This window comes from Leptodactylus fuscus, chromosome 1 (assembly GCF_031893055.1).
Source record: "Leptodactylus fuscus isolate aLepFus1 chromosome 1, aLepFus1.hap2, whole genome shotgun sequence".
NCBI lineage: Eukaryota > Metazoa > Chordata > Amphibia > Anura > Leptodactylidae > Leptodactylus > Leptodactylus fuscus.
In genome coordinates this window covers 136,031,498-136,039,524 of record NC_134265.1, presented here as the reverse complement: position 1 = coordinate 136,039,524, position 8,027 = coordinate 136,031,498, and the positions used below count along the sequence as shown (strand labels likewise).

Genomic DNA, 8,027 nt, shown 5'->3' with positions numbered 1-8,027 from the left:
ACACATCCCTTGACTTATCGAGTCAAAAGTCAAGTGATGTATCTGCTGCTGTCAGGGGGAGGGAGGAGGGGCTAAGTGCACGGGAGCGAGCCTGGAGGAGGGGGGGGGGGGTAGTTTACACTTTGGGGGAGGGAAGGGGCCGCCAATACAGACCCGGCATCCGCTGTAATAGAGAGGCGGATGCCGGGGAGTGTAGACGCCGGCACAGGTGCCTGCAACATCGCTACGCTCCTGCCCTGCATGAAGCCAGCAGCAGCAGGAGCGATAGTGCTATTCCGGAGGGGGGCGGGGGGGACACACGGATGAGCGGAATAGTAGCATCGCTCCTGCCGCTGCTGGCTTCATGCAGGGCAGGAGCGTAGCGATGTTGCAGGCACCTGTGCCGGCGTCTACACTCCCCGGCATCCGCCTCTCTATTACAGCGGATGCCGGGTCTAAATTGCATTGTGAAGGCTGTACATCCGATGCCTAGCTGCATCAGGAGCGCACACGCAGGGCCAGCGGCATAGAAGTGGAGTCTTCTCGCCGCTGGCTTTGCATATGTCACTCCGCCCACCAATGACGCAACAAAGCCGGAAGAAAGAAGAATTTACAGCATCGAAGACTGGTGAGTATGCGACGTGGGAATACCCCTTTGAGGCTAGAGCCACACGTAGCAAGCTGTAGCAAAAAAAAGTTCTGTGCTTTTTGCACAAAGCCGCACAGCTTTCCTTTCGGCTTTCAATATACCTATTAGGAAACTGCTAGCATTATCATAGGTATAATTAATATTATGTGTTTTCCAAAGCCGCAATGGTTTTGAAAATCACAGCGTGTCTACTGCACATATTTTTTGCAACATGTGGATGGGACTCGACTGTACAACTCTGCGTTTCGTCCCGGCCTAATACAGGATTACCTATCCTACCCCAATATCTCTACACCATGATCAGGAAACTTCTCAATGTCAACATACACAAGAGCTTAATAACTGATCCCTATCAAAAGAAGACACAAAAAAATGCAGTGGGGGTCCAATCCCCACTCATCAGCTGTCTTTAGGGGCCATGGTGACCATGACCTCTTCACTGCTTACACTGCACACGATTTGTTTCATAGCGGCCATGCAATGTAATTACAGTCTGGTCCCATAGAAGTGAACATGAAGGAACACAAGTAGGGCTGGGCAATGATCATCTAAATCAAAGTCACAATTAATTGACAATTTCACCTTGATTACGATTACGATTTTAGGATATTCCCATTTTATATGCCACTGAAATATAGTTTCATTTATCCACATATCAGCAATCCTAACTGGACAACGGCAGTGTGAGACAGGAGGACATGGATGCAAAATAATTTAAATAATCCACGTGAGCATGTTTACATCCATTAATTTTCGATTAGGCCCGCCCTAGTCACAAGTGCCATTGTCCCATTAAACAGCTGATCAGCAGTGAACCTGGGTGTTGGACCCCCAACTGAACTTTTATTCAGTACAATGTCAGTTTTGGCAGTATGAACCCTGGTGCTGGAGAGGGCAGTGTCATCAGAAGAGTAGGCCTGGGCGGTGAAGAACGTCTTCCCCAACAGTACTCTATCAGGGGGGCGATCCTCACAGTCCAGTGATGACACTGAGCTGTATGGTCAGACCTTCTACCAGTGGAAGGATATTGGTGCCAAAACTAAGGCACCAATATCTCCGACACCAGGGCACATACTGGGAATCAGCGCAATGTGAGCTTTCTAGCAGTATATAATACCTGAATCCTGTGGTCTTTTTCTGCCATCAGTCTACTGTTTCTAATATTTAGGATACGATAACCAGAACATTCATAACTCATTGTTTGTGGGAACATTCATCAATTTCTGTAGCGTATACACAGCCCCCTCTGAGTCTTCATATCCAGAAAACAAAAGTATATATATGTATTAAAAAAAAACTGCACAGACAGTGGGGCACAATTATACTTACTAAAATAGTGTAGAATGGAAATTTTCCTTAGCATAGCACAATATACGGTACAAAAAAATAAATGTGTACAGAGGTGTGCCGAAAAAACAAAAATTGTGGCGTGTATCTGGAAAAGGAGCTGCCTAGTATTTGATGTCATTTTTTCCAATGAAATGATGCCAAAAAACTGAAAAATTGTCATGGTTTAAAACGTCCAAATTATGTTTGAATGTAGTGACCTCATGACAAACCCTTCAAATACTAGTGAGGGGGTGTGGAAAGCGCCAAAGCAAACCTAGACATTTTTAGAATGAGTATGAAATGATACAACGCGCATAACTTGTAGTCACTTCAATAAACCTCCATAAAACAATTCTTTGTAAGCCACATAAACTTGTAATACCATAGCACCCATATAGTTTATAAAGTGTGCAGGACAATCCATCCATACTAAGCATACCAAGCTAAAGTTATAAGGGAGCTGTAAAACGCACCCCATATCTACACACAAAACCTATAAATGAAACAGAGCTGAATCATGTATGACCTTATGTATTTCATTCATTGCTGATCCACTTTATGATACAATACACGTGTCCTGTCCTGAACTTACACTCTGCTTCCTTACTAACCTAGCTGTTAGCATGCACTTGGAAAGTATTATTCATTTGCCTTTTAGCGTGGTATGAACGTGATGCCTCTAAACTAGGTTTAGGTCCACCTATGTGTCAAGCAAATCCAAAAGGCCCCATTCATTCCACACATGGCAACAGTGTCTTCTTCACCTCTACTGCACTGCACACTGGTATAACTTCAGGCATCCCACAAAACAAAAAACCCAATATATGTTTTGTTTACGGGGCCTTATAGCAATGTAGGTTTATACAGTGGCATATATTGTAGGCTCTGACAGGACGCTCAAACATGATGTGAACAGAGAAATATGCCTCAAACTTTCCTAATGTTTTTACATAGAAGGGTGTGTTTGCATACATCTATTAAGAGGAAGGTAAGGGTATATATTGCCTGTGTCATTTATTAAAGGAGCGGTGATCGGCTGGTTGGCATATGACTGGCTTATATACCCCCTGCCAATCAGATGTGCTTGCTGGCAGATGTCATCACCGGGTATACATTTTTCCTGTATATGGCCAGTATTATTAATAATAAAAAAAAATACTCAAAGAAAATGCTAACAAGTCCTTAATTTATTAAATTAATTAATTAAAAAAATGTTTCACTGCATACATTACTGTGTTTTTTTTTTTTTTTGTTATTTTAGTTTTTTTTTATTCATATTCACGTATCAGTAATTCTGACTGGACAACGTACAGTTAGTGATATATCCTTTAGCCAATGGCAATGATGATATGGGTGCAACCTAATTGAAATAATCCATGTGAGCAGGTTTTCTGGCCCGAAATCAAGTTTTCATAGTAATGACTTTTCCACCAGGACAGATCAGCTGTTACAGAACCTGATGGTGGATGACTTCCCTCCAAGTAATAGTAGCAGCGTAGGCCCTGTATATTGCATAGCAGCGCTTCCAGGGAACTGTGATTTTGTTTTTAGCTTTTGAAAGCCCCAGCACTCAGTTACAGAGGGATGAAAAAGAAGAGTCAGATACTAGCACTCACCTGGCATGGAGCACATACATTCCAGACCTTGTGACACACTCTTGTGTATTGTGGCCTAGTTGGGTACCCATAAACAACACCACAGCCGCCACACCTTATGACAACACTTCTGTATGACAATTACTTAGCAGACTGCAATGTGTGACATTCTTTGCTACCAGATAAGACACACAAAGATTAGTGTTTATTCCAGGAAAGGGGATGTACAGCATCCGTATAATGGCGGTATAATAATTATCATACGGCCTTATAATTACTAAGCCCGGATGATTATTACTGTCTTTAAAGCTGCCTGGATGAGTCTTCTAATAGGCAAGTCAGCTCCAAATGCCATGTACACATGCAGCACATACTAAACAGTTTGGATGCGGTGATATCCTTAAGGCTGAGGACACATGCTGATTTTGGCCATCTAATGAAAGAGTGCTGTGTTGTACTGTGACATATGTACTAATGCAAGTGAGAAGGGTCACACTGCGACCGTCATCTCTTTCCGACCCTATTCAGCACACCATACATGCCATGTGTGAACATACCCTAATGGATTATTGACCTCTTGGCCTGACCTGTGATATTCATGAAGGTTATTCTAAGGGCTAGTTCACACAGGGCTCCACGTGAACACATTCCGCCGCGGCTTTCCGTTCCGGATTAGGCCCAAATGAATGGGCCTAATCCGGAGGGTGGTGTTGTGAGGTGGACAAATCCGCCTGTTGAAAGGACAGCTCACTTCTTTTTTCCGTGAGCGGGAACAAATCGCTCACGGAAAAAAGAAGGTTAGCGGTCTACTTAGACCTCTATTGTGAGGGGGCGGATTTTGAGGTGGATTCGGCGTTAAAATCCCCCCCCCCTCTTTCCCCATGTGAACGAGCCCTAAGAGTAAATGCACTCAGGAACTTACAGAAAACAAGGTCTGTATATTAACTACATTTACCAGACCGCACTCTGTCCGGAGAACTAGACTCACTGCCTCAACATTGGACGCTGTACAGGCAGGAGTCTCATGGTGAGGCAATGAATCACGATACCATAGATATTATTTACAGCATTTACAGCTGGGTATTAGGGATACATTGGCAGCTTTTACGCCAAACAGCCTACATCAGCAAACTGCAGAATGAGCTGGTGTAAGGTGTATGAGTGAATACTGCAAGAATACAAAGAATTGCACTGAGCATACAAGAAATTCTACACATCAATCCTGCCAGTGGTACATTTATACTACAGTAATGAATTATACTGAGCATAGAAGATGTGCTATATGTTTATGCTACCAACGGTTCATTTATAGTACAGCACTGGCTACGCTTCAGCGGATCACACTCAACAGTTAGCAATGACACCATACTCTTAATAATGGTATGTTGACACGTTGCATTTTCTACACATTTTTGTCAAGGTAACAGGAAAATTGTAACCAGTCATTTTTATGGTTAAACACATATTATGAGCCATACGTGAATATAACCTTAAAGGGGTATTCCCACGTCGCATACTCACCAGTCTTTGTTGCTGTAAAATCTTCTGTCTTCCTGCTTTGTTGCGTCATTGGTGGGCGGGGTCACATATGCAAAGCCAGCGGCGAGATGCCGCTGGCCCTGCGTGCACGCTCATAGATAGTGAGACCAGTCTAGCCTTCACAATGCGAATACAGACCCGGAATCCGCCTCTCTCTATTACAGCGGATGCCGGGTCTGTATTCGCATTGTGAAGGCTAGACTGGTCTCACCATCTATGAGCGTGCACACAGGGCCAGCGGCATCTCGCCGCTGGCTTTGCATATGTGAATACAGACCCAGCATCCGCTGTAATAGAGAGGCGGATGCCGGGGAGTGTAGATGCCGGCACAGATGCCTTCAACATCGCTATGCTCCTGCCCTGCATGAAGCCAGCAGCGGCAGAAACTTGCTCCCGTGCACTTAACCCCTCCTCCCTCCCCCCTCAGAGCAGCAGATACATCACTTGACTTATGACCAGATAAGTCAAGGGATGTGTAAAAAAAAAAAAAAAGAATAAAGTAATATATTGGACAAACAAAGCAGTTTTGCTGAAGCAATGTATTTAGGAAAAGTCTTACATCCACATTAATAAGCAGTATAGATAGGATCCTTGTGATGGGACAACCCCTTTAAAGAGGACCTTTCATGTCCTTATTGATGTGAGGTATAATGCACCGCTTGAAAGCCAACGGTGTACTGAATTCAGTGTCATCTATGAGTAGTAAAGAACGCTCTGTCTGACAGTACAAGGCTTTGTTAGAGTACAGTCAAGGCGGGCGTCCTCACAGCCCAGCAATGGCTCTAGGCTGGAAGGCCTACCCTTCTGACAATGGGAAGATATCGGTGCCAAAATTAACGGCGCCGGGGCACACACAAGGAAAACCGATAGTACGATTAATTCATCGCACTGTCATCCTCCCAGCGATATATAATGCCGTATATTGAGGAGGACATGAAAGGTCCAGTTTAACGTTCATCTGGTGAAAATGACCGCTAAGACATACTTCTTATGTCTTAACCTGTTGTACATAAGCAACATCTTTAAAAAAAAAAAAAAAAAAAGCAGCAGATGTTTGGCTTATATAACTAAGATGTGATGCGTGAGACACATTTGCCACATCCTATCACACCCCTCCCAGCAAAGAAAAAGAAAAAAACATGTTATTGAGCAGCCATAAAACATGGGAGAAAATGGAATATAAAGCTGTATAAAAATGGAGAAGGCAGTTGCAAAAGGCAGTAACCTAGTGTTGGACTGCAGATAATAAAGACTAAGTTGTAAAACAGATCTGATCAGTTGTGATCTGATATGGCAAAAGTTAATAAATATGTGCAAAATATTAGGCTTAAATGACAGGTAACATGCAGTTATATGATCACAAAGTCATGCTACTACACTGCACCAAATGACAGGTGCGGTGCATCCCACAAGGTGCTACAACATCATCCTGACTGTCTCCGTAAATCCAAACCTGCTGGATTTCTGTGCGACCACATTCAGTAGCATTGAAGCTAGCAGGCTGACATTTGCGATCTTAAAGTTGTGAGGCCATAAGTCACTGAGAATATGCTTGCATCAGGAAATAATTTTCATGTTAAAGACAATGAAGTTCCTTGAAGAACAAGAAGATAAACTGATTTTTCATATCCATTAAAAAAAAAATACTAGTAGTTTCAGAAAACTGCCATTCATGTGTGGTGGGCTCACTAGAGATAACACCAAATTGTATCCTCTTCAAGCTCTTGGAAGCAGAATTGCTTTAAATTTGTATATTTAGGCCCCATCCTGGTTGGAAAAGTCTGTGCATACATCAGCTGGATTTCATAGTCTGAACTCAGCCAAAAGAACCAGGACTCCTTGCATCACAGTGATCTATAGTCCTAGGAGTCCCTGCCTCCACATGGCTCTTCTGTCTCCACTAGATACATTAGTGGACAGTGAATTAATAGGCAGGCAGAGACTCCTATTATCATAAATCACCATAAATAGTATCCTCACTGGGTACGGGCTAGTAAATCTGTCTGATGTATGGATCGGATTTTCTGGCCTAGATTCCCCCATATGGATGAGGCCAGTGATTCGTCCTAGCTGTCATGTGAGCCTCAGGGCTTCCAGTAACACGGCCCAGCACAGCATGGAAAGGTCGCTGGCAGCGTAAAACTGAGTATCGGGGGACAGGCAGGCATGATTTTTCATTTATTTTTTTAATTGTACACCTCACACCTATGGGTTGCTCCAATTCCTGAACAACCCCTTTAAGGTTATGTCCAGAAGTAATGGACAGGTGGTTGATTTTCTGCTACAGAATTGCGCATTACCGTACCAACAAAGCAGATATGATGTCATAAAATGTCATCCATGCACTTTCAAAAATAACTGCAGTGTAAAAACAGCCTGCTTTGCAGATTATAAATCCGTAACATGTCTATTGATGTTGCAGAACTTCATTTTTTTTGCCACCCAGCTGGGTGAAGTCTACAGCGAACACAGAAATTACATAGGCTTTAAATGAAAAAAAAAACCCTATACCATTGTGAGCAATTTTTTCTGATGATTTTCTACTGCAGCAAATCAGTCAAAAATACCCTAAAGGAAGTCAGTCCACTGTTCTGACCCCTCAGTACTAAGAGAGAAGCAATATAAAAATACCTGGGTGGGTTGAAGTCTCCCAGGAGCTGATAAAGTAATATAAATTCTAGGAGATCATGTTAACATCCAACTTTTCAATAGAAACTAATCCAAAAATATCTCAGCACCTTTGCTATTGGATTTTTGGGAGTTGTCCAGCCTTTATGTAAGCGCTTCTGCACACGGAGACTAGTGAATGAAGCCAGTATGGCAATGCACATATACTATATAGATCAGTATGCTGTCATATGAAATAGCTTGTATAGCACCACCATGTGCAAATAGAAAAACTGGGATATATGGCATTCGGGGTGGACAATCGCATT

At 43.0% G+C, this 8,027-nt stretch overlaps 1 protein-coding gene across 1 annotated transcript in view; it reads right to left on the bottom strand.

Annotated features, from left to right (window-relative positions):
* The window catches only part of CDC42SE2 (CDC42 small effector 2), a 73,423-nt gene that overhangs the window by 64,258 nt on the left and 1,138 nt on the right, over positions 1-8,027 (bottom strand). The window lies entirely within an intron of this gene.